The sequence below is a fragment of the Pelobates fuscus genome, chromosome 2, assembly GCF_036172605.1.
Source record: "Pelobates fuscus isolate aPelFus1 chromosome 2, aPelFus1.pri, whole genome shotgun sequence".
Classification (NCBI taxonomy): Eukaryota; Metazoa; Chordata; class Amphibia; order Anura; family Pelobatidae; genus Pelobates; species Pelobates fuscus.
Genome location: NC_086318.1, coordinates 414,311,421 through 414,319,814, shown reverse-complemented (window position 1 = coordinate 414,319,814; position 8,394 = coordinate 414,311,421).

Here is an 8,394-nt window from a genome sequence, read left to right as displayed (position 1 = left end):
TGTGTTTTCCAAGGGTATCCTATGTATCTCGTCCAGCCTCACTAGTCGTTGAAGTCGCTTGTGATGTCTACATTGTGTCCGTCCCTCTTTTCACCTGTCGAGCACCTGTCCGTAGTCATGGTCCGTCTGACGTCAAACTGTCCGGGTAGGGAAGAAGGAATAAGGAAAAGCGTGGGGGAGTTCCGTCGTAGGTGAGGTCAGTCGGGTGTAATAGAGTCAATGAGTGCAAGTCAACCCGTCGGGTTCTCTCGTGTGGCGGCACTGGTGTCTCCGTCCCCTTCCGTGTCGGCCTCCGCTGCTCTCCTAGAAATATAGTCCATCCATGGGAACCACGTCCGGGCGCAGTTGTCCGAGCGGCCTTGCAGGGATGCCGTCATCATTTCCATGTCATATATGGATTCCACTCTGGTTATCCATTGCTGGTACGTGGGCACGGCCGGGCTCTTCCACATCGTTGGAATGAGCGTTTTCGCCGCCGTCAGCAGGTGTATAACAAGACCTTTCTTGTATACTTTTGTCGGTGTAGTCGTGTGATTTAGCAGCATAGGTAACGGCTGAAAGGGGACCTCCGTTCCCGTGATGTCTTTGATTGTTCTTTGCACCATTCGCCAGTATGGTATGATGTGCGTGCACTTCCACCATATGTGTGTCCCGTCCTCTGCGCCACATCTCCAACATACACTCGAGATCGAATCATGCACATGGCGAAGAACGTCCGGTGTTCTGTACCAATGCGTCAGGATTTTGTAATTACATTCTTGGTATTTGGTGCAGATAGTCCCTTTGTGCGTTAGTTGGAAAATTTTTCCCCAGTCTTCTTCCGTGAGTTCTACCTCTGCATCTCTTTCCCACTTTTCCGTGAATCCTAGGGGTGTTTTGCCACCATTGCTTTGGAGCAATGTGTATAAGGTCGAGACCCCATGTGAAAGGTGGTGCCTTGCCGCACAAAGCTTCTCCAGGTGGAACAGTGGGCGATGTAGGTGGTGTTTGCCCGCCACAGAAGTAACATAGTGTTTAACCTGGTGGTATCGGAATTCGTCCAGCCCGCTAGGTCTACGGTCATCCAACAATACCGCTATCGGTTTCAAAGTCGGTCCAATACACCACTGGTTAATGTATACCCAGTCTTGTGCACCTAGGTTCCGCAGGTCGGACGGGTTAAGCCCCCCTGCCAGTTTCGGGTTGTTGGTGATGGGCGTTAGCGGGTTGGGAGATGTTGTGAGGTGTCTGTTATAGCGCACACTGCACCAAACCCGCAGCGTCGCATCTATCATTGGGTTACCTGTGCGCAGTTCCCCAAGGGAAGCGCCTCCAAGCCATAGCTGTGCAGGGATCTTGCCTCTGGCCTGTTGTATTTCAATGTGAACCCATTGCTTTGTGCTCGGGCTGGCATGCCAGTCGACCAGTCTATGGAGGTGGGTAGCTTGATAGTATGTAACGATGGACGGCAGTCCCGCTCCCCCTTCGGTTTTTGGGCGTTCCAGTGTGGACCTTCTTATACGTGAAGGTTTGTGATTCCAGATAAACTGTCGTATGGTGGTCGACACCGATTGAAAAAAGCTCCTTGGGATTGCTGTCGGCAATGTCTGGAAGAGGTACAGAATGCGAGGTAGGACATTCATTTTTACGGCGTTTATCCTCCCAAACCACGAGACGTAAAGGGCCGTCCACCTTTTGATATCTTGTTGTATGGTTGCCAAAAGGGGCGCGAAGTTAAGTTGGTATATGTCCTTTGTGTCTTCTGGCAGCCAGATGCCGAGGTAGCGCAATTTGGTGGTGCATATTTTGAATGGGAATTGCGTTTGAAGGTGACGTCTAAGCGCCTGGTCCCTGGTGAGAGGCAGAGCCTCAGATTTGTCCAGGTTGAGCTTCAAATTGGATATTTCACCGTAAATACGAAATGCTTCCAGGAGATTCGGTGTCGAGATTCTCGGCTGTTCTAGGAAGAAGAGCATATCGTCGGCGTACGCCGCCACTCTATGCTCCTTCCCCCCTATGTGGTGTCCCGTGATCCCCCCGTGTTGCCGGACTGCTTCCAGAAAGGGTTCTAGTGTAAGGGCGAACAGTAGAGGGGACAGGGGACATCCCTGCCTCGTGCCGTTGCTGATGTCAAATGAATCTGTCAACACTCCGTTGACCCTTATGCGCGCTGAGGGTGCGGTGTATAGCGCCACAACCCAAGTTCGCAGGCGCGGCCCGAATCCCATGTGGTCCAGGGTAGCGGCCATATAATGCCAGTCCACTCTATCGAACGCCTTTTCGGCGTCGGTAGAGAGGAGCACCATGTCTCGTTTGCTTGCTGCCGCGTTGTGTATGATGTTAAGGGCCCGGATGGTATTGTCCCTTGCTTCTCTCCCTGGGATGAACCCGACTTGATCCGCGTGTACCAGGTCCGGGAGTGTCTGTGCCACCCTGGCAGCCATGGCCTTGGCGAAAAGTTTTACGTCCGCGTTAAGCAACGAAATCGGCCGGTAGCTGGAACAGTTGGTCGGGTCTTTCCCCTCCTTCGGCAGGATCGCGATCGTAGCCCTCAGGGAATCTTTAGGAAAACATCCCCCGTCTTGAATGGAATTGAGTCCCAGTAAAAGTCTGGGCAGGAGGATGTCTTTAAACGTTCGAAGGTATGTAACTGGAAGACCATCGGGTCCAGGGGCTTTGTGCGGTTTAGTCGCCTTCAGTGCTCCCGCCAGTTCCTCAACTGACATGGGTTGCTCCAGGACGGCCGTTTGTTCTGGGGTCAGTTTGCGTGTGACGTGTTCCTCTAAGTATGCTGCGATCCGCACCCGCTGGAGTTGCTCCTCATGCCCTTTTTTAGCCTGCGTTTGGGCATATAATGCCGCGTAGTATTCGCGGAAGGCTGATAGGATGCCCTCTGGAAGCTGTGTAACGGTCCCAGTTTTTGTGTGTATCTTGTGGACGTGCCGGGATCTCCGTTTTTCCTGTAGCATCTTCGCAAGTAGTCTCCCACTTTTATTCGAGTGCTCATAAAAATACCTAGACGACTTCCTTGCCGTGTGAATCAGGCCCTGCGATAGGATATCCCTGAGCTCTCTACGGGCCTCCGTGAGACGGAGGTAAGTGCAATCGTCCAGGGAGACCTTATGGGTCTGTTCCAGATCGGCAATTCTGCTCGTTAGATCGGCAATTTGCGCCATCCTCAGCCGTTTTCGTCTAGTGCTCGCAGTGATGAGGTGTCCCCGTATCACGCACTTATGGGCTTCCCATATTGTCAGGGGTTGCATATCTGGGCTGTCGTTCGTTTCGAAGTAATCGGTCAAAGTTTGGGACATCGCAGCGGTGAATTCCAGGTCACCCAGTAAAGATTCGTTCAGCTTCCACTGCCTCTCTCGTGGTTTAAAGAGAGGCGAGCGAGTGCGAATCTGTACCGGCGCATGGTCCGAGTGGTCCATGATGTCGATGTCTGCACCGAGCAGCAGGTTGAGGTACTCTTGGGCTATAAAGAAATAGTCAATGCGACTATAGTGCGACTGCACAGAAGAATAATGGGTGTAGTCTCGTCCCTCAGGGTGGAACGCCCTCCAGCAGTCCACTAATCCCAGTCTACGTAGGGAACGTTGTGCTGCTCTCAAGCAGTGCGAGGGGATCGAGCTTTGGCCCCTAGACGTATCCCGTAATGGGTCCAGTGGCATGTTTAGGTCTCCTGCCATGATCAGTAAGCCTTCCCTGAACCTCTCCAGCTTGGCCAGTGTTCGGCTAAGGAAAGAGTGTTGTTTCCTGTTTGGGCCATAGAGGCAGGCGAAGGTGTATACATGATCAGCTATTGTGCCTTTCAGGAAGAGATATCTCCCATTCGGGTCCGCCTGAGATTGTGTGCATTGGAACGGGACAGTGTGTGAGAACAGAATCGCCACCCCGGCCCTTTTTGCGTCGGGGTGGTTCGCGTAGTAGCCTAATGGGAAGCGTTGATTTTCCAATTTTGGTGCGTTCCCACCTTTGAGGTGGGTTTCTTGGAGGAAGGCTATTGATGCCTTGGCGTGCCATAGTCGGCGGCGCAGGTGAGCCCGTTTTTCCGGGGTGTTGAGTCCCTGGACATTATTGGACCAATATTTCAATTGAGCTGGGATAAACCCTCGTGCGGCGGTCATTCCACTGGGGAAGCAAGGGGCGGGGAACGACCTACCCGCCGCCGCACCAGAAAGTTACTGGGATAAGAGTTGTCGGGGAAGTGGGTTCTAGGGGTTGGGGCGGTCCGGTGTCCAGTCAATCCCGTGTGTGGGTTTCTCGTTAGTGTGACAACGACCCTGTACCGGTTTGTTGTGGATCCTATGGGTCGGCAGTCAGCCCTACCTGGTCCCCGGTAGTATTTACAAATGGGTCAGTCTCAGTGAGGTCGAGTCCGTCGTAACCAATGGAGTGATTCGGTCTATATGTCCTCCTACTTCTACCGTCTCCCACGGCTCCCAACCTGTTGTAGGCTTCTATGTGCGTAGCGTAGTGAACTGTTTGAACTGGAGTGCGGGGCAAGTTCGTGTCCCTCCGGTCTCCCGTGTAGCCACAGAGTCTTCCGTGAGCCCAGCCCTGTGTGTGCGTGGGGGATATTCCCCACTTCCCTTATGTCAAGATCTCCCCCTTCGTGTGTTAACTGTGGGGTTGTGAGCTGTTCGTTATGTCTGCACAATTTGGGGTCCCTGTGCCCATTTATTGTGTATCCTGTGGGGTGTTGTAAGGTGTGCCAGGCTCGTCCTGTGCGTTATGGCTAAGGGGCCCTTCTACTAGCATGCCCATGCGGGTTTCTCCGGCCTGTGTATTAGGTTGGGGGGGTGCGTTATCGCATCAGTTGTATTGTGCGTGTGTACGGCAGCCATGTGTGCAGTAAGGTGCGACTTGCACCATTGGTAATTGCGTGCAGATTAGCATCCGTGCTTGCATAACTACCCCTAACGTGGTTACTATGTGGCTTCGGGACAAACATGTGGGCCCAGAAACATAATGATCTACTTTAACATGCGTGGCTAAGGGGCCTTTCTATCAGCGTGCCCATGCGGATTTCTCCGGCTAGAGTATTAGATTGGGGAGGTGCATTGTCGCATCAGTTGCATAGTGCGTGTGCACGGTTGCCACGTGTGCAGTAAGGTGCGATGTCAACCGTTGGCATTTGTGTGCAGATTGGCATCCGTGCGAACATAGCTACCCCTAACGTGTATACTATGTGGCTTCGTAACAAACATGTGGGCCTATAAACATAATGTACAACTTCAACATGTCTAAACGATGGTATAATAAAAGAAAAAACATTGTGCTGCACAGCATCCCCCCAAATCAGATCCGTATCCCAACATACAGCCCAGTAACCCCCCTCCATTAAGCCCCCGACCTCCCATGCCCTCCCGGTACCCCCCACACCGCCCCCCCCTGAAACAGGCTGTGGTCCATCAGGTGTCCATCGATCGAGGTCGTTTACAGGGGACCACCCTTTGCAATGTGTCCGATTACCATTAGATGAGTCCATCCACTGCTTCCCTGCGTACCCCCAGAAAGGGCCCAACCCTCCCAACCTGGCTGGGGACCCCTATGTTAGTAAACTGCATCGGTGGTTACCTGGGTGTACTTTTGTCCCCACATTCAATTCCCTGTGCAGTCCCCCCACCCCACCTAAGTAGTTCCCCCCCTATTATCCCAAGCTAATACTAATGTGCAGAGTGTAAAGAAAGTACATACCCCTGGTAAGGCGGCGTGCGGTAGGGGCCGGTGTAAGGGGACCCCGTGGAGGGCAGCCAAGGCAAGATGTCATTCAGCTGGGACATTCGGAATGGGTGTCCAGGCCACCTGCCGGGTTCCGTATCCGATTATTCTTCTGGAGACTCCGGGCCTCCTCTACGTGGTGTCGGGGTAGGGCCCGCCCTGAGGTTGTGCGCCACTTCCAGAGGGCCCGAGGCCCTGGCTGGGGGTCCTTCCAGGATCCAATTCGGAATCTGTGTAGCTGGCAGGCCCGCCGCCTGAAGAAAGCGGGGAACGTCATTCGGCCAGCGGATGATGTGCCACACATTGCCCACTCTCGCCTGGAGGCTAAAGGGGAACCCCCACTTGTAGTTTATCCTCGGCTCCTGCAGAAGCCTGGTTAACGGTCGGAGCGCTCTACGGGCATTCAGGGTTATTGTGGATAGGTCTTGGTAGAGGGAGACCTGTGAGTCCAGGTAAGTTATCCGTTGTTGCGCCCTTGCGGCCTGCATTATCGCCTCTTTTAATTGGAAGGAGTCAAGGGAGCAAATTACATCTCGCGGGAGGCCGTCTCTTCTAGGGGCCCGCAAGGCTCTGTGCGCCCTTTCTATGCCAAAGTCATTAGGGGCAGATTCTCCCAAAAGGTAAGTGAAGAGGCCTGTTAGAACCTCGTGCGGATTTTCCCCATCAGCTTCCGGGAGGCCTCTAATCCTGATGTTCTTACGGCGACCTCTGTTGTCCAGATCCTCGACTTGGCGGCGGATGTCCAGGAGGATATTTCCCTGTCTCCCAGTCGCCAGCTCTGCAGCCTGCATCGTTTGGTTGCTTTGCAGGCGATCAACTTCCAAGTTGTCTACACGCTGCTCCAGGGCCGTAAGGTCCCTTCGGACTGCCGTGATCTCTTCCCGGATAACCGCTCTCAGCTCCGCGACCATGTCGGCCTTGTCTCTGCGGGTAAGCATGTTAGCGGTGATATTGGCAAGCTCGGCTGATATCTGTGACATCGTGGGGGCCGTCGGTGAGGTCCTGCCCGAGAGTGCCATGCTGGAGGCCGGGGAAGACGGTGCCGGCGTGGCAGTGCCGTCAAGGCCCCGCGGGCCCTGGGAGGCCAGTAAAAATCCGTCCATCGGGCCAGGGTTGTTTTTCGCCGGTGTCATCCCGGAGGTATCTGCGTCATGAGGTTTCCTTGTTCTCCCCATTTTAATCGATTAATAGCGCTATTATGCTGGGTTTAACAGGTTGGGGCCTAGGAGCTGTGCAGAGATGCGTCTCACTCCATCGGCAGTCAGGCCACGCCCCCCCAAAAAAAGTTTTTAAAACTGAAAGGGTTATTTTTTGATCTGTAAAAATAACCCTAAAAAAGGTCAGTCTGATCAGAGAGCCCTCTGATCACAGTGATCACTGATACAGTACTGTACAGCAGATATACTGTACAGTATAGTGATCACGGCAGGGTAATGGAGATTTGGGTTGCTGCGACTGACACAAAGGATCAAAAAAAATTAGAAATATTTTTTTTTTTGATCCAAAAAAAAATAATAAATAAATACCCTAATCAGGTTGATCACAGTAATATGCTGTGATCAGCACTGAAAGGGTTAAATAAAATATAAATTTGAAAACTTTAAAAAAAAATTTAAACTTTCTTTTTCCACAGGAGCTGCAAAAACCACGATCTCTCTGCCTCTCTCTCTCAGATCGAAGTAAGGTGAGGAGAGGGGCAGAGACAATGTGTCAGCCAGTGATCTGAGATCATTGGCTGACACATACTAACAGTGATCACAGTGACTGGCTGTCACTGTGATCACCTCCTACAGATCGCGGTAATTGGCCACAGGGGGAGTGCCTGGGAGGTACAGGCATGCCCCCCACCGCGATCTGTAGGGGGCTAATGGCTGCAGTTACATGTGTCAGCCAATAGGCTGACACATAGTAACACTGATCGCACTGACAGGCTATGGCAGCCTGTCAGTGTGATCTGATTGCAGCCTGACAGTGCAGATCGCGGTCACTGACCCCAGGGGGGCTGCCTGGGGGGCCAGGCATGTCCCCCGACCGCGATCTGCTGCAGAAGAATGCGGCCGGCTCCATGTGTCAGCCAGGCATGCCCCCCGACCGCGATCTGCAGCGGCCATGTGCCGCCGGCCACGTGGGGGGTAAGACCGCACAGGACGTACTATGCCGTCCTGCGGCGTTTAGAGCCACCCAAATAAGGACGGCATAGTACGTCCTGCGGTCTTAAGGGGTTAAACATGGATTCCTTTTAATCTGTGTTTGCTGTATACAACAGCTTGAAACACAATATAGAAAAAGATGCAAAACCAATGACCCACTCATGGACAGCTGTTTCGTTGTTATACAACTCGTTAGCATGAGGTTGGTTGCTGGTTTGCTTATTGAGGCTTGGTAGTGCTTGGGAAGCACTATTTATGATTTCTGTGGGAAAAGCAAGTCTTATGGCTTGACTGGTGTGCAGATTTTTGTTTAACATTGTATTAAATTCCTGGGTGACGCTTCTTTCATTACAATTGCCCCCCGGTTTCTTCACCTCCATAGCCCGGCTCTCTCTCTCTCCTTTGACTATTCAGTTTTGCCATACACCACGTTTACCAGCTTATTTCAACACGGGCATCCGTACCCCCTCTGACACCCTGTTATTTGTCTTGCGTATCTTCGCCCCTTCCTTATAGATTGTGCACTTGCTTGAGTCGGGCC